Source organism: Bos taurus, chromosome 8 (assembly GCF_002263795.3).
Source record: "Bos taurus isolate L1 Dominette 01449 registration number 42190680 breed Hereford chromosome 8, ARS-UCD2.0, whole genome shotgun sequence".
Taxonomy (NCBI): Eukaryota; Metazoa; Chordata; class Mammalia; order Artiodactyla; family Bovidae; genus Bos; species Bos taurus.
In genome coordinates this window covers 61,983,132-62,008,560 of record NC_037335.1, presented here as the reverse complement: position 1 = coordinate 62,008,560, position 25,429 = coordinate 61,983,132, and the positions used below count along the sequence as shown (strand labels likewise).

General features: G+C 45.1%; 1 protein-coding gene across 10 annotated transcripts in view; it reads left to right on the top strand.

Annotated features, from left to right (window-relative positions):
- Window positions 1-13,713: 13,713 nt before the first annotated feature.
- SLC25A51 (solute carrier family 25 member 51) overlaps window positions 13,714-25,429 on the top strand; it is a 23,916-nt gene continuing 12,200 nt past the window's right edge. For 3 of the 10 annotated variants that reach the window (XR_009495487.1, XR_003035932.2, XM_005210178.5), the window contains exons 1-2: window positions 13,714-13,775; window positions 17,564-17,688. The gene's annotated coding sequence lies outside the window, so the exon portion shown is untranslated. 10 annotated transcript variants of the gene reach the window in all.

Genomic DNA, 25,429 nt, shown 5'->3' with positions numbered 1-25,429 from the left:
GGTTTTCTTTGCCCCCTTGAGAGTCAACCTACAAGAAGGGGCATTCAGGCTCCAGCAGTGGTAGCCTCAAATGTTGACCCAGCATCCACGTTCCCTCTTCTGCATACAGCCACCCTGTGATGGCAAATCTGTGTTAACCCCACAGGTGCACAGCACCCAGCGGTCTATAAAGTGCTCTCACCATTAACTGGGGTCAGTGCTACCCCATGAGCACTTCACATGTGGGGAAAGGGAGGCTCAGAGAAGGAGAGTGATTTGTCCAAGTTCACACAGTCCACAAGCAGAGGAAACTCTTGGGCCAGTTCTTTGTCTCTTGCTGTCACCTTGCTCCTGGAGGAAGGCAAATCCTGACCTCTCGGGGGACATGGAGCCCTCTTGGTCATCTGCACTACCTCCACACAGATAGGAACATCTGCACACACACCCACACTCCACCGCCATCTTGCCCCTGCCCTTCACAGGAGCTGGATCCTTCTCGACAGAGCAGACGCTCAGTTACTCTTAATTTTCCTTTTCCTCTGACCCACCCACCCCCATACCACAGTTAAATGCAATGGAAGAAACAAAAGAAGCTCATGGAATAGCATGAAAGGCATGGCTTTCACCTCCTGAAGGAGGTACAAGGGGTCCAGATACATCACGAGTTTCAGCACCTTCACCAAGCCCATGTCGTCCAGCCTGCCAGTGGGCTAAGAGGAATGGAAGTCTGGTCACCATCGTCCCAAGTAGGAGGGGGCTGAATTCAGCTTGAACATCACCAGCCCTGCCAGGCCTTCGAGATGCTCCTGACTCACTGTTCAGATAGGAGATGGAGGCCTCATGAGAGGAGAGGACTTGCCCTGGTTGCCCGTTAAGCCAGTGCAAAGCAGGACTAGAAGCCAGCCATGTCCCTTTAGGTGTCTGGTGGATTTTAGCAGGCTATGGCTAAAGCTGTTCCCTTAGCATCTGCTTCCTGCCCAGTTTAGCCAATTGGTCAGTCTCCTGAGTCCTTGTCTCAGTCCGGGCAGCCCCAGCCCATCCCATCCATGAATCCCACAGGTCCATCCACCTCATGGTTGCTTCATTGCCTGTGACCTGGGCCTAGTCTCCAGCACCTCAATCCTGACCTTTCCTTTGCTGTTTCCAAAACATCCTTTGAGGCTACAGTACCTAAAGTGATTCACGCTTTCCTCTTTTTTTTTTTCCTAGTGAGTGAGAAAATGAGTGAAGTTGGCACTTGTCCAAACAGAGGTGCCAAAGGAGAGTGGATCCCTAGGACCCAGTTAGAGATTGGAGACAGGGGAGGTAGCCCGAGGAGTAGGCCGTTGGGATGAACCTCACAGTAGCCCTTCCTCCACCAGCAAATCCAGATTTCCTACAGGGCCCTTCCTAAGAACCACAGGTCAGGTAGTACAGGAGCCCACGACCATTCTCACTGAACAGACTTATCCTCAGAAAAGGCTCTGCCCCATGGTCTGAGGGAAAAACAGGGCTGCTTCATCCTCTGTTCTTGCCTTTACTCTTTTAAGGGATTCCTGGGCCCTGCCTCCATCTTCCTGAAGTTTCCCTGGGAGGCCCAACCTCCAGCTCCCCTTGGGGACTGAGGTCGGCAGAGGAGCCAGTTTACAGGATGGGAGCCACTAAAAGGAATTTTTTTCCTTAATTTTATGAACCTCTCCCTCTTCTTCCTCTAATTGTGACCATTTCCTCTGGCGGCGTGTATTCATGTTTTCTTGGACATCTAACAATTGAAACAGCTTTTCCCTTTCAGAAACACTCACATTCAGGTTATTGGCGTTGGTTTGGGTTTTGTTTTGGCTTTTTTTTTTTTTTTTCATCTGCTGCCAATTAATGAGGGGGAAAATGAGCTGGATTTCTTAGAGGGAAAAAAAAGCTCCCTGCCACACAATATCCCGCCTCAGCATTTTGTCTCAGAGCACAGCCTCCAACCCCTAACAGGCTGCGTTGCTCAGAGCCACAGGACTGTTGGGGTTTTTTTCCCTTTTCTTTCCCTCCATTGCTGGCTTCATTATTGACCATAATGCCCCAACCACTTCAGCAGTAATGTCCTTGAGCACCAAGGAGTCAAGGCCTTTTGGGCAGCCCCTCCAGAACAAGATGGCGGCCCAGAAAGAAAGGAGGCTTTGTGGGGAGAGAGGGCCCACCTGCCTGTCAGGATACAGGCTCACAGAGCAGCGCTTCTAAAGAAAGAGGTGAAAAGGCCCCTCTTCTGAAGGCTGGGCCAATCCCAGCTGAGCTGTGCCTCCCCTCCCAGAGCAGCTCTGGTGGGCAGGCAGAGGGCCATCTTGACGTAACTTCCAGCAGGGCCCTGGGAACAACAGGTGGAGCCCTTGGTGGATGCTCTGCTTCTGCAGTCACAGGCCCCGGAGATTGCCTTTTTAAGATTCAGAACACCGAGCTCTGATCAGCTCTCCAATACACGCTCAGGGCAGCAGTTGATGTCACTTGATCAAGGGCCCAGCAGGGACAGACAGCCAGGCTTCCCATGTGCTCTCACAGACCCCAAGGACAGTGCCTGCAGAAACGGGCAGAGAGGGCAGGCTGGCGATTAGAGCGGCCCATCGATGCCCGTGAAGGGTCCTGGCGGGATCAGATGATCATCCGGCAAGCTGCCACGTCTTTTACCTTCCACCAGCGATTACTGACAGAGACAAATGGGGCAAGTTGTCCAATGGAACGAGCACAACCCAGAGCCCAGATGCAGGAGAACCTTCCAGAACCCCACAGAGACACACTCAGGCACCCCCTGGGCATGGACAGCCCCCAGTCTCTCCCCTTCTCCTCGGGGCTGTTGTGTCACTGCCAGGAGCCTTGTGACCACCCCCTCCTGCTGAAAGTGTCCTGTAAAGATCTAATTCTGTGTGATGAACTGTATGATAATGTATATTTAATGTGAAGCTTTTAATATACACGTGTTTTGTTTAAACTGTACCTCACTGAGCCTGCATGTTTTCTTTCTTTCAAATGCAAACGTGTGCCAGGGGTCTAGTTTGATTGCCTTCTTCTTGCCGAAGTTGAAGTTCTGCCATCATTCCCCAAAGATGGATCGTTATGGAAAAAAAGGAAACTTCCTGCTTCGTAATTAGGAGGAAGCTAGAGCCCTAATGAGCTCGTTAAGTGAAAACAAATTAATTTGTTCAGCAAACATTTGTTGAGTCCTTGAGCCTAGTGGCTACAGAGGAGAACAGAGCCCAAGCCCTGCCCTCAGGAAGTTTCCAGTGTGGAGGAAAACAGGCAACTCCACGTGATGCAATAGAGGCGGGCCAGGGGTGGGGGCAGATGAGGGGGGATTGAGTCTGTTTGCAGCGGTCAGGAAAGTTGTGCCTTGGAGGATGAGTCGGGAGCCTGAAAGCCTGGTACTCCCAGCAGAGGTAACAGGTGGGGGGGTCACAGTGTAGCACAGCCTGCATAGTAGGAGATGGCGAGGTCTCTGGGCCTCTGAGGGCTTCATCCTGTGGAGGCAAGGAGAGGGGAGTTCATCGCTTGTGGCAGGAAGCCATTCTTGGTTTTCCTGAAGACTGGGAGGTGCTGGCCCGTTGAGGCCTTACCTGGTGACTTGGGCAGTAAAGAATCTGCCTGCAATGCAAGAGACCTGGGTTTGATCCCTGGATTAGGAAGATCACCTGGAGAAGGGAGTAGCAACCCTCTCCAGTATTCTTAGAGAATTTCATGGATAGAGGAGCCTGGCGGGCTACAATCCATGGGGTCACAGAGTCGGACACAACTGAGCGACTAACCCTTGCACTTTCTGCGTTCCGGGGAGAGGCAGGTAGGATACGACTGGCATACAGTCTGCCATTGTTTGTTCCCCTGTCATGATCATGATGATGTCCTTACGCAGCCTGAGACACGGAGGCCCAGGAGGGTCTGCAGCCCGAGCTCCTTCCTCCCTCACAGGTCAGCACCTGAGGAGGCACAGGGACCTCCCCACCCCATACCCCCGATCCCAGCTCGCCTGGAAGCCTGCTCTGGAGTGGAGCCCCACCCCGACCTGGCCCCGGGGAACTCCCTGCCTCTCCCTCCCTCCCGAGGGTGTGGCCCTCTGTCCCCCATCAGGCTGCTTCCTCCACCACTGCTCCCCCAGGTCTCAGGCCTTGATTCCACATTCCAATCCTCAGGTCCAACTCCTGAGCCTATCAGAGCACACCCCTCCCCACCACACACACACACACACACACACACACACACACACACACACACACGGCTTGCTGTAGGAGGCCCATGTTCAAGGGAGGGCAAAGCCCTGGCATGTTCCCGGGCCCAACACTGGCAAACACCAGTGCTCTGAAACCAGGGATATTTCCAGAAGAGAGGAGAAAATGTCTCTGGTGGTCACTTCTAAATGCCCATTTCATGTTTGGGGGAGTTTTTAAATTTCTGTTTTGGTTCAGTTTAACAAACATTGAGAATAAAACAGGGCCTGGGAAGAGCTGGTGAGCAGGAGCAAGGTGAGTCCAGGTAACATGTTCCTTAACTAGTCGACAGGAAATGGTGGGCGACCTGGCGCCTTCCCCCCTGCGTTTTTGCACAGGGACCAGCATCGAGGGCCAGAGACTGAGGTTCAGAGAGGGATAGGAGGACGCTCAGAGCACACAGTGAGTCCATCGCCCCATGCCATGGGTGTTTGAGGGTGGCCAGCGCAGAGCGTTACCTTGGCTGGTGCAGCAGCTCGGGGAAGACTGGGGTAGGGGTGGGGGTTTTTCTAGGACAGTGTGTGAGCCGGTTCCTTGTCTCTTGCTCCCTCCTGAGTGGGAGCGTCCCAGCCTGCCGTTACTAGTATAATCTCTGGCTTTGGAGGACAATTTTGAAGGGACCATGCTGACTGGGAGGCAGGATGTCACCAGTGTGGTTTTGGCGCCCTCATGTGGTTCTCTTCAACATTGCAGCCAGTCTCGGCCGGAAGGGAAGGCAGCTCCAAGTCAATTGGCCTGTTACACAGACGGAAACTGAAGCCCAGGCTCTTGTGCTTTCCAGCTGTGCGACCTGAGCAAGGTGTAAGAAGCTTCCATTTTCTCCATGGTAAAGTGGCATGAGAAGTGACCTCACGGGGTTACTGCAAAGATTACACGCAGTGTTGGATAAACACCGTTCACATGTCTTAGCTTTCGTCAACCTACAGACAGCATCAGCTAGGATGAGAACAAGGTGTGCTTTCAGCAAAGGCAGCGTTCAATACAGCCACAGAATTCAAAGGAAAGAGGGTCTGGGGTTCTAGAAAGGCTTCCTGTAGGAGGTGACAGAGGAGCCCACTTTACAAATGAAAAGTGCCCCAGCACCACTGAACATCATGAAGGATCAGTGCTCAAGATCATTTTCCTGTCCGGATTGAAGTCCAAAATTGCTCTCTTCATTCCCTACCTCTGCATCTTCTGCTATCCCATCTTTATGTATTTGAATTAATGCTAACATACTATATTATTTAAATAATAAGCAGCTGTTGTGTTTACCATTTAACTAATTATCATATCACATTTATTGTCTTTACTGTTTAAGCATCAAATCCATGCAGTGTGTTGACTGTTTATTAAACACATATCATGTTCATTATTTATCTGTCTCCACCCACTAGAATGTGGACTCCACACAAGCAGAAGTCTAGGAGAGCTCCTGACACATAGTAGGTGCTTAATAAGTATTTGTTAAATGACATAACAATGATAACAGTTCCCATATACGGGGGCTTACTGTGTGTGCCCTACACGTTGTGCACACCTGGTCTGTAGGTGTGTAGGTCTAGGACTCAGACCTGGGTCTGCTGATCTTGCAACATGCCACATCTACTTCAGTGGGTCCCACCTTTGCCTCATATAGTTCACTCAGGCCTCTTGTAAATTACAAATTCCTAAGCCCTTCTTTTCTAAGTACTTGGATGCAATCTCAAAAACGACAGAATGATCTCTGTTCGTTTCCAAGGCAAACCATTCAATATCACAGTAATCCAAGTCTATGCCCCAACCAGTAATGCTGAAGAAGCTGAAGTTGAACGGTTCTATGAAGACCTACAAGACCTTTTAGAACTAACATCCAAAAAAGATGTCCTTTTCATTAGAGGGGCTGCTGCTGCTGCTGCTAAGTCGCTTCAGTCGTGTCCGACTCTGTGCGACCCCATAGACGGCAGCCCACCAGGCTCCCCTGTCCCTGGGATTCTCCAGGCAAGAACACTGGAGTGGGTTGCCATTTCCTTCTCCAATGCATGAAAGGGAAAAGTGAAAGTGAAGTTGCTCAGTCGTTTCCGACTCTTAGCGACCCCATGGACTGCAGCCTACCAGGCTCTTCCGTCCATGGGATTTTCCAGGCAAGAGTACTGGAGTGGGGTGCCATTCATTAGAGGGGACTGGAATGCAAAAGTAGGAAGTCAAGAAACACCTGGCTGCTGCTGAGTCACGTCAGTCGTGTCCAACTCTGTGCGACCCCACAGACAGCAGCCCACCAGGCTCCCCCATCCCTGGGATTCTCCAGGCAAGAACACTGGAGTGGGTTGCCATTTCCTTCTCCAATGCATGAAAGTGAAAAGTGAAAGTGAAGTCGCTCAGTCGTGTCCGACCCTCAGCGACCCCATGGACTGCAGCCTTCCAGGCTCCTCCATCCATGGGATTTTCCAGGCAAGAGTACTGGAGTGGGGTGCCATTGCCTTCTCCAAAGAAACACCTGGAGTAACAGGCAAATTTGGCCTTGGAATATGGAATGAAGCAGGGCAAAGGCTAATAGAGTTTTGCCAAGAGAACGCACTGGTCATAACAAACACCCTCTTCCAACAACACAAGAGAAGACTCTACACATGGACATCGCCAGATGGTCAACACCAAAATCAGATTGATTATATTCTTTGCAGCCAAAGAAGGAGAAGCACTATATAGTCAGCAAAAACAAGACCAGAAGCTGACTGTGGCTCAGACCATGAACTCCTTATTGCCAAATTCAGACTTAAATTGAAGAAAGTAGGGAAAACCACTAGACCATTCAGGTATTACCTAAATCAAATCCTTTACGATTATACAGTGGAAGTGAGAAATAGATTTAAGGGCCTAGATCTGATAGAGTGCCTGATGAACTATGAACTGAGGTTCGTGACATTGTACAGGAGACAGGGATCAAGACCATCCCTATGGAAAAGAAATGCAAAAAAGCAAAATGGCTGTCTAGGGAGGCCTTACAAATAGCTGTGAAAAGAAGAGAAGCGAAAAGCAAAGGAGAAAAGGAAAGATATAAGCATCTGAATGCAGAGTTCCAAAGAATAGCAAGGAGAGATAAGAAAGCTTTCCTCAGCGATCAATGCAAAGAAATAGAGGAAAACAACAGAATGGGAAAGACTAGAGATCTCTTCAAGAAAATTAGAGATACCAAAGGAACATTTCATGCAAAGATGGGCTCGATAAAGGACAGAAATGGTATGGACCTAACAGAAGCATTAGATATTAAGAAGAGGTGGCAAGAATACACAGAAGAACTGTACAAAAAAGATCTTCAGGACCAAGATAATCACGATGGTGTGATCACTCACCTAGAGCCAGACATCCTGGAATGTGAAGTCAAGTGGGCCTTAGAAAGCATCACTGCGGACAAAGCTAGTGGAGGTGATGGCATTCCAGTTGAGCTATTTCAAATCCTGAAAGATGATGCTGTGAAAGTGCTGCCCTCAATATGCCAGCAAATCTGGAAAACTCTGCAGTGGCCACAGGACTGGAAAAGGTCAGTTTTCATTCCAATCCCAAAGAGAGGCAATGCCAAAGAATGCTCAAACTACCACACAATTGCATTCATCTCACACGCTAGTAAAGTAATGCTCAAAATTCTCCAAGCCAGGCTTCAGCAATACGCAAACCGTGAACTTCCAGATGTTCAAGCTGGTTTTAGAAAAGGCAGAGGAACCAGAGATCAAATTGCCAACATCTGCTGGATCATCGAAAAAGCAAGAGAGTTCCAGAAAAACATCTGCTTTATTGACTATGCCAAAGCCTTTGACTGTGTGGATCACAATAAACTGTGGAAAATTCTGAAAGAGATGGGAATACCAGAACACCTGACCTGCCTCTTGAGAAACCTATATGCAGGTCAGGAAGCAACAGTTAGAACTGGACACGGAACAACAGCCTGGTTCCAAATAGGAAAAGGTGTACGTCAAGGCTGTATACTGTCACCCTGCTTATTTAACTTCTATGCAGAGAACATCATGAGAAACGCTGGGCTGGAAGAAGCACAAGCTGGAATCAAGATTGCTGGGAGGAATATCAATAACCTCAGATATGCAGATGACACCACCCTTATGGCAGAAAGTGAAAAGGAACTAAAAAGCCTCTTGATGAAAGTGAAAGTGGAGAGTGAAAAAGTTGGCTTAAAGCTCAACATTCAGAAAACAGAGATCATGGCATCCCATCCCATCACTTCATGGGAAATAGATGGGGAAACAGTGGAAACAGTGGCTGACTTTATTTTGGGGGGCTCCAAAATCAGTGCAGATGGTGAATGCAGCCATGAAATTAAAAGACGCTTACTCCTTGGAAGGAAAGTTATGACCAACCTAGATAGCATATTCAAAAGCAAAGACATTACTTTGCCAACAAAGGTCTGTCTAGTCAAGGCTATGGTTTTTCCAGTGGTCATGTATGGATGTGAGAGTTGGACTGTGAAGAAAGCTGAGCGCCGAAGAATTGATGCTTTTGAACTGTGATGCTGGTGAAGACTCTTGAGAGACCCTTGGACTGCAAGGAGATCCAGCCAGTCCATTCTAAAGGAGATCAGCCCTGGGATTTCTTTGGAAGGAATGATGCTAAAGCTGAAACTCCAGTACTTTGGCCACCTCATGCGAAGAGTTGACTCATTGGAAAAGACTGATGCTGGGAGGGATTGGGGGCAGAAGGAAAAGGGGACGACAGAAGATGAGATGGCTGGATGGCATCACCGACTCGATGGACGTGAGTCTGAGTGAACTCCGGGAGTTGGTGATGAACAGGGAGGCCTGGCGTGCTGCGATTCATGGGGTTGCAAAGAGTTGGACACGACTGAGCAACTGAACTGAACTGAACCGAACTGAACTGAAGCCCTTCTTTTGAGAGAGTTTGAGGCAGTAGGTCTTGACGGGCACCAGGAGCCTGTGTTGGTAACAAGCTACTCAGGTGCCTTATGATTAGAGCATCCTGGGTGAAGGGCCAGTCTGCTTGCTGCTCTGCAGCTCACCATCCATAGATTCTTCCCCAAGTGCCAGGCACCAGCTACTCAACAGTGCTTCTGTTCTCAAAGATAGTGGGAGGTGGTGCTGCCCAGCCTCACCTCTTGATACCTACTAAACTTAAGCAGGTCACAGGACTTCCCTGCGCACACAAATTACATGAAAACCAGAGGGGATAGCTATCGCGTCACTGCTTGGAAAACTCAAAGACTGTTGTGCAAATGTTTGATGTTGTTTTATTGACTCGGCCCTTGCCAGATAGAAATGTGTTTGTATTTCACAAGTATGTGTCACTTGGATACAAAGTAAGGTGTCCCAGGATTCCACCCCAAGGTCAACAATGTTCTGAGCCCTGAGGGCTACCAGGGGCCATAGGCTCTGCTCAGAGATGTGACTGGGAGAAAAGCAAAGCTGGAGGACAGGGATGAGGTCAAGGAAAACGAGAAGCCTGCTGTCTCCTTCCTTACACACTCCTTCCTGTCCTGTGCTTTTTCTGGAGCCCACCTTGTTTTAAGTCCTAGTTATGTTTTATGGGTCACCTCTTCCAGGTAGCCTTCCCTGATTGCAGCTAGGGCATTTTCATTCTTCTATGGGCTTTCACAGTGCTTGGTATATGTCTGTTTCAAGCCCTGCTCATTTCTTGTTAAAACTAAACCCCAATTTCCTCTCTGGGCCACATTCCTAAGCCCTGCCATCGGGGAATTCAAACTTTAGGTTAGTAAAATTTTCAAACTTTAGGTTACTATTATGGATCAGGATATCGGTTTAGAGCTGTTGTTTCCCTAAGGTGTCTAAAAAGAACTACCTGAGGCTTGTGTTTGAGCTAGAGAGGCCAACAAGCCTCTCCCCTGGAAATTCTGATTTCATAGTGCATCTGCTAGGATCTAACTTTTTGATCTGTAAAATGTATACAAGTCACAAAGGACAGCCCTGTGAGGGAGCTCTGTGTCAGGTAGTGAGGTCAGAAAGAGCAGCAAGAAGCCTCTGCCTAAGCTGAGCAGTGAGGGGTGAATACAACTCTGTCATGAAGCAGGCAGAGTCTTTGAGGCGCAAAGGACAAAATGTACATGGTTCTAGGACAAGTCAAAGAATGCAGGGAAGTGAAAGCTCAGGGAAGGGACCCAGAAGTGGCTGGCCTGTGGCTGGAGCCTGGGGATGTGTAGGGGAGTGGCCAGAAAGGGAAAGAAAAGTCACCTACCCTTGCTAGGGACAGAGCCGGTGACCTTATCTGGGCAGAGAGCCTCTCAAGGTAGCCAAGGCTCCACTGACGACAGCTTGCGTAAAGCTGTTTTTGTGGATATAAAGGCCCATAAGTGCACTAGACAAGTTTCTAGAAAGCATTTTAATGGGAGGTTGAAGGGGGAGTAGAGGGTGCTTAAGCAAAGATTGATCGGCAACACTCCCATGGCCCTTTTTCTAAGAACCCAGACCCTCTCCACCAGCATTTCATTTGGGGAAACACCCTTTATGCCAAGCACTGAGTTAGAGGGTCAGAAACGTCAGACAGCTCTGCCCTAGTAGAAAAGGGAGACACCTTCACAAGTGATTGTAACATAAACAGATATTAGAAGTGCCCCAAACTGTGTGTGATGGGCAGGGCAAGGGCAACCATGTCTGCCCAGGTTAATAAGACATGCTTTTCCAGGGAGAAGGCAGAGGGCCTTAAATGGTTAACATGTTTGACTACTGAGAGTCAATGATGAAAGAGGGAGGGAGGAAGGTTTAAGAAACAAGGGTTTGCAACACACTGAGAGACTGCGCAACGCTGAAGCACAGAATGAAGCTAGAGATGGGGTGGACAGATAGTAAAGGGGCAGGACACCGAGAACCCATGAGCCAAGTGAAGGAGTTTGGATTTGTTGCGGAAACAAAACCCTTAGAAGTTTTTAAGCTGAGGAGTGAGATAATAAAACTGAGATAATAAAAACTGGGTTAGACACAGGGGGCCTAGCCTGACACCCTGTGACGACCTATAGGGGTGGAAGAGGATGGGGGAAGAGGCTCAAGAGGGAGGCTATAAATATATGTGTTTATATACATATTTATAGCTGATTTGCATTGTTATATGGTATTCTCCAATTTAAAAAAATTTTAAGTGAAAAAAATATGAAAAAGAGATGACTTCTCCATCAGATGGGCAGTATTCTTGGGCTTCCCTTGTGGCTCAGCTGGTAAAGAATCCATCTGCTATGTGGGAGACCTGAATTTGATCCCTGGTTTGGGAAGATCCCCTGGAGAAGGGAAAGGCTACCCACTCCAGTATTCTGGCCTGGAAATTTCCATGGACTGTATTGTCCATGGGGTTGCAAAGAGTTGGACATGACTGAGTGATTTTTACTTTCTCCATCAGACAAAATAACATAAAATACCATACAAATAAATAAAATAAAACCATTAAATGCTTAGTATTTGCAACTTGGAAAAAAAAAAAAAAACTCGGTTAGAGGATGTTATCTGACAGATGCTGTGGAAGCTGGAGGTATAGAGAATACTTTAAGAGACTAAAGAAAGAATACAACAATGGGTGGATGAGAATAGAGAAATGAAAGGATAACTTTATGATGAATCCTGAATCAGATAATAGAGGTTTTTGACCTTCAACATTCATATGTCCAAGAATAGCCAATTAAGGACCTGGGAGGTTTCTGACAAGGAACTAAGAGCTGGTGGGGGAGAGGCCTGCGCTGTGACCCGCTGCATAAAAGAAACAGCTGGCTTAGCTCCAGACCTGAGTGTTCCTGTCCACACTGCCCTCTTTTGAGGGGATTCCCCCCTCTTTTGAGTCTGTTGTGACCCAGCTGTGTGTTTAGTTTCCATTTTTGCCTCCTCTTCAGGCTCTACCACAGGAGAATAACCTCTCCATTCTAATCAGAAATGAATTATTTATGCTATGAACACGCTGGGTGCCTGCCTAATTTATTTATTTTTCAAATAATACATCTGAATAGGAATTCACAAAAGACAGGGCAAACATAATTCTGGCATAAATGCCAACTGTTGCCTGATTTTAATGATTCCAAGGTACAGAATGGCCTTGTCATTATCCGTGGAGCCCGAAATCTATCTCTGCACACTGGTTAGATGCCAGGTGCCTGCATCTGACGGTCAAGGTTTGCAATATCAGACCCCACCACCTGACCTTTACAATTTTACCTCCTACTCACTAGTCCAAATTCCCACTCATTCATCCCCCAAGGCCTAGGTGACTTCCTCCTCTGTGACGCCATCCCTGGTTCCCTCTTAAGGGGAAAGGCCCCTCATGCTTCTGAATTTTCAGAGTTTTTGCTTTTACAGCCTCCACTGCACTCTAAGCTCCCCCAAGAGAACACAGTGGCACACAGTAGGTACCTCAGCAGAGCATTGGCTGAAATTAGGTAGCACGGCCTCCCACATCACAAGAAGCAGTTAATCAGACCAGCTCAAGCAGTCAGTATCTACAAAGTGCTCTCAGGGGAAGTACACAGGGAGACCCACCCACCTGGTTTCACTCCAGGAAGTTGCTTATTGGACAAACCCCAAGTAAAGAGCATGTTGTTGTTGTTTAGCTGTAAGTTGTGTCTGACTCTTTTTTGTGACCCTATGGACTGTAGCCAGCCAGGCTCCTCTGTCCATGGAATTTTCCAGGCAAGAATACTGCAGTGTGCTTTCATTTCCTACTCCAGGGGATCTTCCTCTTCCTCACCCAGGGATGGAACCAGTGTCTCTTGCACCTCCTACATTGGCAGGCAGATTCTTTAGCAATGAGCCACCTGGTAAGCCATCACATATTTGATGATCCTCAAGAGGACCTCGCTCCCAGGCTGACCTTTCCAATTCCTTCGGTCCCTCACATCTGTGTGCCTTCCAGTTGATAAAAGAGTCAGATCATTATTCCCAGTGATTCTTACAAAGGCCAAGGGATGCATGCAAGGCAGGTATTACTTTTCAGAGATCTGGGGCTCAAGGATCGCTATGACTTGACCTAGGCCTCCTAACTCCGACTGCAGTAGAGTCCAAGACGTGCAAGTTGTCTGAAATTGAAGGAAACAGGGCTTTTAAATAATCTGTATATTTTAGAGCACACATATTTGTATATTCTAAAGGTGTTCTGTGAACTGCAGTATCAGTACCTGACAAAAGGCAACTCCAAGCGTTTGATGAAATCTAACCAATGATACAAAGGGTAGTGAGGTGGGGACTTGGAAGGCCTAGGCCCACGTGCAAGCTTGCCATCCACAACTGTCGATTCCCAGTGGTCCTCCCACAGGCTGTGCACTAGCAAAAGCGTTGGCTATTTGTGGCACGGCAAGGCCACCATACACCAAGGGTACGCTATTCCAGCAAGCGGAATCCCAAAGCCTGACGACAGGTGTGATGGGTGACCCTACACCTGCCCTGCGGCGGCGAACCGCTGCCAGGAGTTAGCCGGCATCACCTGACCCTCCGCGGGATTATTGAGAGGTGGTGCGGCCGCGTCTCCCTCACGTGACCGGGCTCGGCGGCGTCGACCGCGTCACGCCCCGCCCAGAGTTCTGGGTCGGTCAAGGTCTGCGCCTGCGCCGGCTCGCAGGCTCACCAACCTGCCGGCGGGCCGCTACCGGGCGTGGAAGCCGGGCGCCCGCGGCGATGGGTGAGTCGGGAGGCAGGCGAAAGGAAAACACGGGGTTCCCCCGGCCTCCGCGTGGAGTGAGTGGAAGCACGAAAGAGGCTCTGAGGAGGCCGTCTGCCCGGCCCTCTGGCTCGGTTGCTCGGCGCCCACCCCCGTCCGCGCGCGCGCACTGCCTCCCCTCGGTGCGTCCCGCTGTTCCCGCGCGCGCCATCCCGGGTGGGGTCCGCAGTCGCCGGGGCCAGCTCTACGCTCCCTGCTCTGCCGCCCGCCACCGGGCTTTTCCGGGCTGAGGGCGCCGTCTGGCTGCTGGGAAGAGCCTTTTCGGCAGAGGAGGCTGTGCTTTCATTTGGGTGCGCCCCGGGCGGGGAGGTGCCTCCCGGCGAGCCCTGAGAGCGGGGCGGGGAGGGGCCGGGCTTTGCCTGAGTCCCGGGAGAGCGACGCTGGGACCGCTGAAGGGCCCTTGCTATCTCGGGGCCTGGGATTCCAGGACCTCTGGTTCCGTTGAATGTCAGGGACTGGAGAGGCCTGGACGATCCCGTCCACTCCCCTCCCCTCCCCCTTAACCACAGACCGGGGAAATGGACGCCAGGGAAGCGGTAAGTAAGTTCAGCTACCCGGCCAAACAATGCTTGTTCTGCGACACCATGTTGCTTCGCATTGCGAGAAACTCCGTTGTACTAGGCTGGTTTTTTTCCGTGATGGTGGGGAAGTGGGGGTGGGCATTGTTGTTAATTGAAAATCTCTGTACCAATTACTAAGCTTAGTAGCTTATCTAGGTGGAGCGTGTCGATGCCTCAGCTGCATTTACGCTTTTCTTTTTTGCCCCTTTCAGCTGTACACATCTGGTCTTAATCCCCACCTGCAAGCAGTGAAACAGAAGCCCCTAAAGTAACTCTGTAGTGCCCTTGTTTTGAAAGAATTCCATAAAATCAAAAGGTGTCAGGACTGGTTGGGCCCGTTAGTGGTTCCAGAGCACAGGTTAGGCACTTTGGATCTGGAGTCACCTCGAGTGCATCCCAGGGAAAGATCACAAGCTGTTACCTTTAAGAGGGAGTGGATTTATCTGGTCTCTCCTTTGGTAGATTAAAGTTAGCCCAGAGAAGTGGAATTTTAAAATTATAGACATTGCTTTGTATTTATAGTAGCAAGATAGTGTCCTAACTAGAACTAGAATCCAGGTGTCCTAACTAGAACTAGAATCCAGATTAATCTTGTTCTGAATGCTGACTCAGACGTGCTGACTTGTGGGAGTCAACATCCTTTGAGAATAACAGTTGCTTTCTCCCCAGTTTTTGCACAAAGACCTTTGTGCTGGCTCATTTCTCGGTCTTATCCCGTGGACTGTAAATTACAGTGAGCATTTAGACTTTACACTGTTTTCTTCTGCCGCAGAAGTTTAATTGACACTTGGAGTTTAATGAAAGTCAGCTTAATTAACTTTCCTAATGTTGACATAGGTTGAGTGTTTTAGGTAGCAAACAAATGTAAAATTATGGCAAATAAGTTTTGCAATAAATTGCAAAGAATTATTATCCATGTTAAAGAATTTAAATATATAGATCAGTTTAGCAAAGAAATTTAGTCATGTTCACACTCTAGATAAACACGCAAAATTTTAAATTTCGCTACAGAAGACTATCCTGCACACTAGCCTGCCTTCTGTTGCTAAATTGAGAACCTGTTCACACTATCCTGGTGTATAGGATGAAATGAGGGAGAAAGCTGTAAATCTGTGAAGTCTGGAAAGATTTCATTATGTTCCTTTTTCCTAAGTCCAGGCTTATTTTTTAAAAATCTGAAACCATAAATGTACACATGTTCTTCAGATTTCCTAAAATAATTCAGTACAGTAGTCAAGAAATGACTGGCTTCTATTAGCCACAGATTTGTTTGTTTAATAACAGACCCAAAGAGTCATGACAAAACTAATTGAAGTACTTTAATTTGCAAAATTTTGAAAAGTAATGCAAGTACCATTCCAGTCATTAAGGGTGAACGTGAACAAAATTGTGTTGTTCAGGTGTACAAGTATCTTGGTTTGTGTTATCAAGGATGTATATTGTTAAATAGCTTGTAGCTTGTGACTTTATAATTGAGATTGTTATGTGTTTTGTATGTAAAAATGAAATTTTTTTACATTTACAAATTGTCACTGTTAATGGCAAATAACATACATGAATCTGGATGTTTTTGTTGGTTTTAACATTGGTTATTCCTGAAACTGAAGAAGAGCGAAGCATTACATGGATATAAAGTATTTCTATGCTAAGTTATTTTTAAAATGTTGGTTAATCTTAGATTGACAAGTGTAGTACTAGTAAGAGTTTGAACTCATGTCTGGCAGCTGAAATGATAAGAAGAAAGGATATAAAAGACTGATCGATTAATAATTATCAAACTCTAGGCCCTGGCAAACTTCTCAAGCGTCTATAGGACAAATTTTCTTTAACTAAAAATGCTGTTGACGCCTTTAATTCGTTAAGAGCACAAAATGTAACTGAAGATCTGTTTTAAACAAATTAAAAAACTGTTGTTGTTTTTTCCAGTTCTCCCAAAGTCAGATTTATGCATACCTGCAAAAGTTGTGTGTGAAGGACAGCTGTCATACATGCAGATCATATCCTGAATTAAGGGAGACAGCTGTTGAAAGGGGAGTTAGCACAGTCAGAAACAGGTTAACAAGTTTAAAAATTGAGTCTTCAAATACTACACGGCACAATGCCAATACTATATAAATTACTTTTGGTATGAAGGAGGAAATCTATACAGCTTTTATCAAAAGTGCTTTTCCAGAAAAAGAGTCGAAATAGTGCAATCAGCAGGTCAAGGAGGCCCCAGCTAGATACCAGATGGCAGCTTCTCATATCTGTGCTGGAAAATCCTGTTTATCCTGGATGGACTAAAAGTTCAGAACAGACATTTTAACATTTCTGGCTTCATTTTAAGATCTCAGTTTCTTTCCTCCTCACTTTGTATTTCAGCATGATCCGGCAGAAAGATGGTCACTTTGAAAAGTCTGTGTTTTATTTTCTTTCTGTGGCGAGACTATTATGGAGCCTGGCTACTTCAGGCTTGTGTACATGCATGACCAGTGTCCCACTGTGATCAAAAAACTTAGCAGTGGACTTTGTGAACTTGGCTGCTTGCTGCTGCTTTGTTCTCCCACTGATGAAGGTCAGCCTCAAGGTGTTTTTGTCATTGAACCTTTTCAGACTGGAGGGTAGTTGTCAGATATCAAGGTTCATCCCTGTAGGATCTTTCCTACACAAGAAAGATTCTCATCTCCTGAGCATAAATTAAAGATATGCTGTGATGCACAAACCCTAAATAGGCCTGGACTCTGGAAAGGGTGCATGTCATCCCAAATCAAAGCCACTGTGGTGAAGAACAGGAGATGATACAGATGGTAAGGTAACCACCAATTAGACCAAAACTCTCCATGGAATGGCTTAAAAAGTAATAGTAAAGGTTTTGCTTAAAGCAAAATACATAGCCTTGAACACTCAAATTATGAAACAAAGAATACATAAAAGTAAGAAAATTCCCTTTAAGAAATTAGAAGAAAATAAACTCAGAGCAGGAGAAATAAGATGATAAAGAAGAAAAACAAAATTTTTGAAAACTGAAACATAGTAAAATTGGTAAATTTAAGAACTGGTTCTTTGCTGTGATGAGAGAAATGTAAATTAGGTAAACTGGCTACCCTGCTCAAGAAAAAGGGAATGTAGACACACAAGAGTAAAAGTGTTCTTTTAAATAACAAGTGCCTTATAAAACTAAATAAATCAGACTTTCTCTGTTCTGTCTAGGGAAATCCAGTTATCACAGTTGACTCTGGAAAGTGAACCTAACAGGCCAGTAACAATGGAAGAAATCGAGAAGGTTTTTGTAAAGCTGCCCTCCCCCAAAACACCGGGCCCAGATGGCGTTTCAGGTGACTTCTCTTAACTTTCAAGAAAAAGATAATTATGATAAGATTTAAATTGTTCGCCAGCTTAAAGAAGGAAAAATGACAGAATTCTTTTACAAAGGGAATGGAACGTTGACATCTCAACTTTACATGAAGGTAGTACTGAAATCGGAAGCTCAGTATGTTACGAATAATGATGTGAAATTTTAAAATATTAGCAAACTGTAGTGGTACATTAAAGGAATATTTCACTGTGGCCAAGTAGGATTGCAAGGGTGACAAATTGTCAAGCAACGCACTAACGTATACACCAAACAAATACATCAGAAAAGAACAATAGTACTTTATCCTTGTCAAGCCATCTGTTGTGCTGTAGATTACTTTCCTGGGTGCTTCCTATGTATTTATTCAATTAATTGGCTGGCCTGTGAGGTAGATAGCATTCTTATTTTGTAAACAAGGAAACTAAGCCATAGGGACATGAAGTAACTTGCTGAAAGTCACACAGTATATACATAGTTCAACCGGGATTTGAACCCAGGCAATTATCTGTACCTGTTAAATGTTACACTGGCTCTGTCTCCAGGGTCCATAGGATCCTCTCAGTAGCTTCCTGGAAGCAACTGACCAGAGTTCAAGATAGATTCCTAGGGTAGTGGTGGTGGGAAAGGGTGGAGGTGATCATAAAACAGGAATAAATGTGTATTCCCTTCTCATGTTTGAAAAAACTAAGAGGCCCTTATTGATTATTAGTGGCCAAAGCAAAAACAACACCCAGTTGTGGATATAATGGGTAATAGAAGTGAAGTCTGATGCTGTAAAGAGAAATATTACATAGGAACCTGGAATGTAAGGTCCATGAATCAAGGCAGATTGAAAGTGGCAAGAGTGAACAGGAGATGGCAAGAGTGAACATCGGCATTTTAGGAATCAGTGAACTCAAATGGACTGGAATGGGTGATCTTAACTCAGATGACCATTATATCTAATACTGTGGAAAAAAATCCCTTAGAAGAAATGGAGTAGCCATCATCGTCAACAAAAAGAGTCCAAAATGCAGTACTTGGATGCAGTCTCAAAAACGACAGAATGATCTCTGTTCGTTTCCAAGGTAAACCATTCAATATCACAGTAATCCAAGTCTATGTCCCAACTAGTAACGCTGAAGAGGCTGAAGCTGAAAGGTTCTATGAAGACCTACAAGACCTTCTAGAACTAACACCCAAAAAAGATGTCCATTTCTTTATAGGGGACTGGAATGCAAAAGTAGGACGTCAAGAGCTACCTGGAGTAACAGGCAAATTTGCGCTTGGAATACAAAATTAAGCAGGTCAAAGGCAAACAGAGTTTTGCCAAGAGAACACACTGGTCATAGTAAATACCCTCTTCCAACAACACAAGAGAAGACTCTAAGCATTGACATCACCAGATAGTCAATATCGAAATCAGATTGATTATATTCTTCGCAGCCAAAGATGGAGAAGCTCTATACAGTCAGCAAAAACAAGACTAGGGGCTGACTGTGGCTCAGATCATGAATTCCTTATTGCCAAATTCAGACTTAAATCGAAGAAAGTAGGGAAAACTGCCGGGGTCCAGCCCCGGCTGATCCAGAGTATTCGAAGGGGAGACGGTGTCGGCGACTATTTATTTATTTATTCATCAAAGATATAAAGAGTAATAGAATGAGGATAGCTCAGTAGGAAAATTCAGTGGAGAAAAGAAGCTGAGTAGCTTGTTTTACGCAGAAAATCAATATAACCCGTGACACCAGGTTAGCTCTGACCATGGAGGCCGCAGGCGCCCTCTTGAATAGCGGAAGGTGCCCCACCTTAGACACCTTCTCGAGTGGGTCTTAGAAGCCCAGGCAAATAAATGGTCGCAGAGGATATCCGCGCTCCAGATGGAGACTCAGCTGGAAATTGAGGGGAAGAATGACATGGGGAGACCAAGCTTTGGTGAGCAAGGCCCGTAGCTTTATTTTCAACAGGGGCTTTTATACCCTAAGTTACACATAGAGGATAATAGGGGATGCAAAGTCAGCAGTTTTTGATCCTTATCAAAAACCAGGGTTTCTTTCCTGCACATTTATCATATACAAATGGTTTAGGTGATTTACATCATCTTCTGGCCAGAAGGCTTATTAACATTTTATGACTCTTGACAAAGACTTATCAACAAAGACTTATTTTCTCTAAGAGTAATTATTTTGAAGTTTGGCGTCATCTTCCGAAGATAAAATTGCATTCCTATAGGGCGGATGTGTAATGGGTTTACAATAAAGGAAAGAATTTATTACCTTAAGGATCTAAAGTTACTAACACCAAGGCCACTACTTATTTTTTCTACATACCAACTATATTAATTAATACACATTCAAGGATACAATTCAGGGGATGTGGAAAGTTGGCAGCAAGCATTGGCTCATCAATGAAATCTTTTACTCGTTTTATTCTGACAGTTTCTAACTCTCTGAGAGGCTCTAAGCTATTTGAATATCTTAAGCTTCCCGTGCCTCTCGAGGCTGGGAGACTGTAAACAATCGTATGCATAGCTGTAGGAGTCCAAGTAAACTTGTCAGGCGAGTTAGAGAGCCATCTGAGGGGTTTGGATTTAAACACTCCTAGTTGCCCAGGAACTTTATTAATTGGAGCTGTAAGTTAACTCTTTGACAGAGAGAGCGACATGGTGGTGGGGGACAGCCCCCAGTAAAGTCAGAGGTGGAGCACAAAGCAATAAAGTAGGCAGACTCTGGTTTTTTTGGGGGGTAGATGCTCGAGAATATCCAGGGGGACTCCTGAGGCTCGATCCCACCTTTGCGTATGCCAAGCCTCCTTCCTCATGACCTTTGTCATGAGTGGAATGCCTCACCGGCTCCCGGCAGAAAACCACTAGACCATTCAGGTGTGACCTGAATCAGATCCTTTACGATTATACAATGGAAGTGACAAATACATTGAAGGGATTGATTAGACCTGATAGAGTGCCTGAAGAACTATGAACAGAGGGCCGTGACATTGTACAGGAGGCAGTGATCAAGACTGTCCCCAAGAAAAAGAAATGCAAAAGGCAAGATGGTTGTCTGAGGAGGCCTTACAAATAGCTGAGAAAAGGAGAGAAGCAAAAGGCCAAGGAGAAAAGGAAAGATATACCCATTTAAATGCAGAGTTCAAAAGAATAGCAAGGGAGATAAGAAAGCCTTCCTCAGTGATAAGTGCAAAGAAATAGAGGAAAACAATAGAATGGGAAAAATTAGAGATCTCTTCAAGAAAATTAGAGATACCAAGGGAACATTTCATGCAAAGATGAAGACAATAAAGGACAGAAATGGTATGGACCTAACAGAAGCAGAAAATATTAAGAAGGGGTGGCCAGAATACACAGAAGAACTATACAAAAAATATCTTCATGATCCAGATAACCACTGTGGTAGAGCCAAACATCCTGGAATGTGAAGTCAAGTGGGCCTTAGGAAGCATCACTACGAACAAAGCCAGTGGAGCGGATGGAATTCTAGTTGAGTTATTTCAAATCCTAAAAGATGATGCTGTGAAAGTATTGCACTCAATATGCCAGCAAATCTGGAAAACTCAGCAGTGGCCACAGGACTGGAAAAGGTAAATTTTCATTCCAATCCTGAAGAAAGGCAATGCCAAGAATGTTCCGACTACTGCACAAGTGCTCTCATCTCACACACTAGCAAGGTAATGCTCAAAATTCTCCAAGCCAGGCTTCAACAGTACATGAACTGTGAACTTCCAGATGTTCAAGCTGGATTTAGAAAAGGCAGAGGAACCAGAGATCAAATCACCAACATCCGCTGGATCATCAAAACAGAAGAGAGTTCCAGAAAAACATCTCCTTTTGCTTTATTGACTACATCAAAGCCTTTGACTGTGTGGATCACTACAAACTGTGGAAAATTCTTCCAGAAATGTGAATACCAGACCACCTGACCTGCCTCTTGAGAAATCTGTATACAGGTCAAGAAGCAACAGAACTAGATATGGAACAACAGACCTGGTCCAAGTCAGGAAAGGAGTACGTGATGGCTGTATAATGTCACACTCCTTATTTAACCTATATGCATAGTACATTATGCGAAATGCTGGGCCAGATGAAGCATAGGCTGGAATCAAGATTGCTGGGAGAAATATCAGTAACCTCAGATAGGCAGATGACACCATCCTTATGGCAGAAAGCAAAGAAGGACTAAAGAGCCTTTTGATAAAAGTGGAAGAGGAGAGTAGAAAAGTTGGCTTAAAACTCAGCATTCAGAAAACTAAGATCGTAGCATCCAGTCCCATCATTTCATGACAAGTAGATGGGGAAACAATAGAAACAGTGACAGATTTTATTTTTTTGGGCTCCAAAATCACTGCAGATGGTGACTGCAGCCATGAAATTAAAAGATGCTTGCTCCTTGAAAGAAAAGCTATGACCAACCTAGACAGCATATTAAAAAGCAGAGATATTACTTTAGCAACAGAGGTCTGTCTAGTTGAAGCTATGGTTTTTCCAGTAGTCATGTATGGATGTGAGAGTTGGACTATAAAGGAAGCTGAGCACCAAAGAATTGATGCTTTTGAACTGTGGTGTTGGAGAAAACTTGAGAGTCCTTTGGACTGCAAGGAGATCCAACCAGTCCATCCTAAAGGAAATCAGTCCTGAATATTCATTGGAAGGACTGATGCTGAAGCTGAAACTGCAATACATTGGCCACCTGATGCGAAGAACCGACTGATCAGAAAAGAACCTGATGCTGGGACAGACTGAAGGCTGGAGGAGAAGGGTTCAGCAGAGGATGAGATGGTTGGATGGCATCACTGACATGAGTTTGAGTAGGCTCCGGGAGTTGGTGCTGGACAGGGAGGCCTGGCATGCTGTAGTCCATGGAGTTGCAAGGAGTAACATGACTGAGCGACTGAACAGAGTGCTAGAAAAATGGAATCCATTTTTAATGGGAAACAAATTTCCTAGTAAATGGCAGGGGGCAGGGGCTTAAATTATCATTGTAGATGTACTAATTCTTAGAATGAATGCGGAATGAAGTGTTGGGGGTTACAGTGTAATTTGTCAGATGAAATTGCATAATAGCTCTGGGAAGACATTCTCCAGTTCATGTTTGCAGCCCAGTCCTGAAGATGGGCAGCGAGAGATGGTAAACAGATTACTTGAGTGGGAACAAATTTTACATGGTCTAGTTGATCAGTGAACATTTTTGTATCATGATGACTTGTTTCCCCACATAAACTTGAAACTGCTAGGACTTGGTTATAAACAGTCAGATGATAAGAACTTCATGTTCCTGAAACCACAAACCAGCGTCATGCTTCACATACTGGAGTCCCCACAAATGTCAGAGTGTAAGGATGTTTACTATTACCATAGTTCAGTTTTGTTCAGCAAGTACATGCCAATCCCATAAGAAAGATGCATACTATAAAGAGAAGGCAAAGTTGTTTGATATTTTATGTAGTGGAAACGAGCAGATCCGCCAAAAAAAACTGAGAAATAGAGGCTGTTGGCCGCCTTTAACCTTAATACACAGGAACTGGTAACTGTTTCATACGCAAAGAGCAGAAAATTAATTGGAAGAAAATAACTCTTTGATAATAGGTACTAAAAAGGTAAGATACCTGGTCATGAGAAATTTCAAGATCTGTGAACAAAATTTTAAATGCTGCTAAGGTTTCTAAAAAGGAAATAGGAAGAAAGCACATCCTTGTACAGTTTTTTGTTGTTTTTTTTTTAAAGGTTCAATTTAAGAGAAAGTGACAGTTTTTTAAATTTATAAAGTCAACTTCTATGAAATTCCAAGATTTTGAGTGAGGAATATGACAAAAATACATTCTAGTTTACCTGGGAACTTAAATGAAAGTGGTAAATGAAAACCACAGAAGTTGTAGAAGGAAGTGTGGATTACTTATAATCCATGTTTATACTTCAAGAATAGTGAAGGTCTTCTGTGGAGCACACAAAACCTAGAAGCCAGAATCGGTAGATGTCATATCAATATTAGGAACTTCAGTATCACAAAAATGATACAAACTGGAGAAAGTATTTGCCACAACTTGGTTAATGTAACTAGGATTGATTTTCTTTAGATAGGAAGAAATCTTACAAATTAACAAAATGCCTTCAGAAAAATGGATAATGTGAAATTTTACAGTAAAAGAAATTCAGATGGTCAATAAAGCATGACCTTCAGATGAAAAATGCTCAATTTTGATCAAAAAATTTCAGTGACAAGTTTTTTTTCACCCATCAGATGGGCAGAAATTACTGTTTAATACGTGGTATTGGAAATGGTAGGGAAACTGGGAACTCGCATACACTTGGTGGAAATGTAAATCACAGTAAGGTTTCTGGGGGCAATTTGGCATAGCTTTCAAATTAAAATGTACTGCAGTCCATTCTAAAGATTTTACCCTACAGATAAACTTGTGAGAGTTCACCAGATGTAGTTACAAAGTTGCCCATTGCAGCATTATTTAAAAGGAAAAAAATCATAAACAGTGACCATGAATAGGAGATAGAATAAATTACATATATCCATTTGATAAACTACTATATGACCATTCAAAACACTGGGGTGTCTGCTGCTGTTAGCGGATTTTTAAATGATGGAGAGGTTGGTGGGGATGAGATGGAATGTGTGATTAGAGTCAGGCTGACTAGTAAAGAGGGTTTGTCAGTGGTCAGGCAGGAGATGAAGAGGACCTGGGCTAGGGCAGTGAGCCTGGAGGAGAGGACATATGTGTATTTCATTAATTACACTTTTATTTTTCTCTTAAGAAATATCTTTTTTAAATTGTGTTTTTTTAGTTTATTTTATTGAAGCATGGTTGATTTACAGTGTTATTTTCTACAGCAAAGTAATTCCATTATCTATCTCTATATATGTATATATACATTCTCTTTCGTATTTATTACCATTGTGGCTTATCACAGGATATTGAACATAATTTCCTATGTATATGGTAGGATCTTGTTTATCCATTCTCTGTATAATAGCTTGCATCTGCTAATCCTAAACTGCTGCTCCATCCCTCTCCCAGCCCCCTCAGCAACCACAGTTTTTACCGTCCCTTAATTCCCCATCTTGATAGTACTAAGCAGCATTTAGAGATAAGTCCCAGTCCTCCAGCCTCTGCCAGAGGTGACGTTTGTTCAGGTGAACACAGTGTTTGGTGTCCAGGGGTAGTGTGGCTGCTCTGGTGATGGGAGCGAACAGTGAGAAGTTAGGGCCCTGGCGCTGTCTCCTTTTACAGGTGTGACCAGCTGACAGCAGGGAGAAGAGCTGACTCCTTTTATTACCTTCTTAAGGCAGGCTTTCCTTGGAGAAGGAAATGGCAGCCTACGCCAGTATTCTTGCCTGGAGAATTCCATGGACAGAGGGGCCTGGCAGGCTACAGTCCATTGGGCCTGCAGTGGTTTCCAGGCATAATTTTTCTCAACTGAGGGCATGTTTATCTTTTCTAATAGAAATGTGATAGCAAGCCAGCTCCAACTGCAAACAGCCATTGGGCTAGAGCATATAGATGTCACATTTTCTTCTTAATGTAGTCTGTCTTCTGGGAGAAGGGCACACAGATCTTGGTATAACATGCCTAAGGAAAATAGTCTTATTTCTATTGGCTTCACATGAGAAAGGGAAAAACAAACCATAATAGCATCAGAGGGTCTTGGTATCATCATGAGGGTTTCTGGTAACGCAGGGCCTAGCCAGCTTTTGTGTTACTGACTGCCACTCATGCATCTC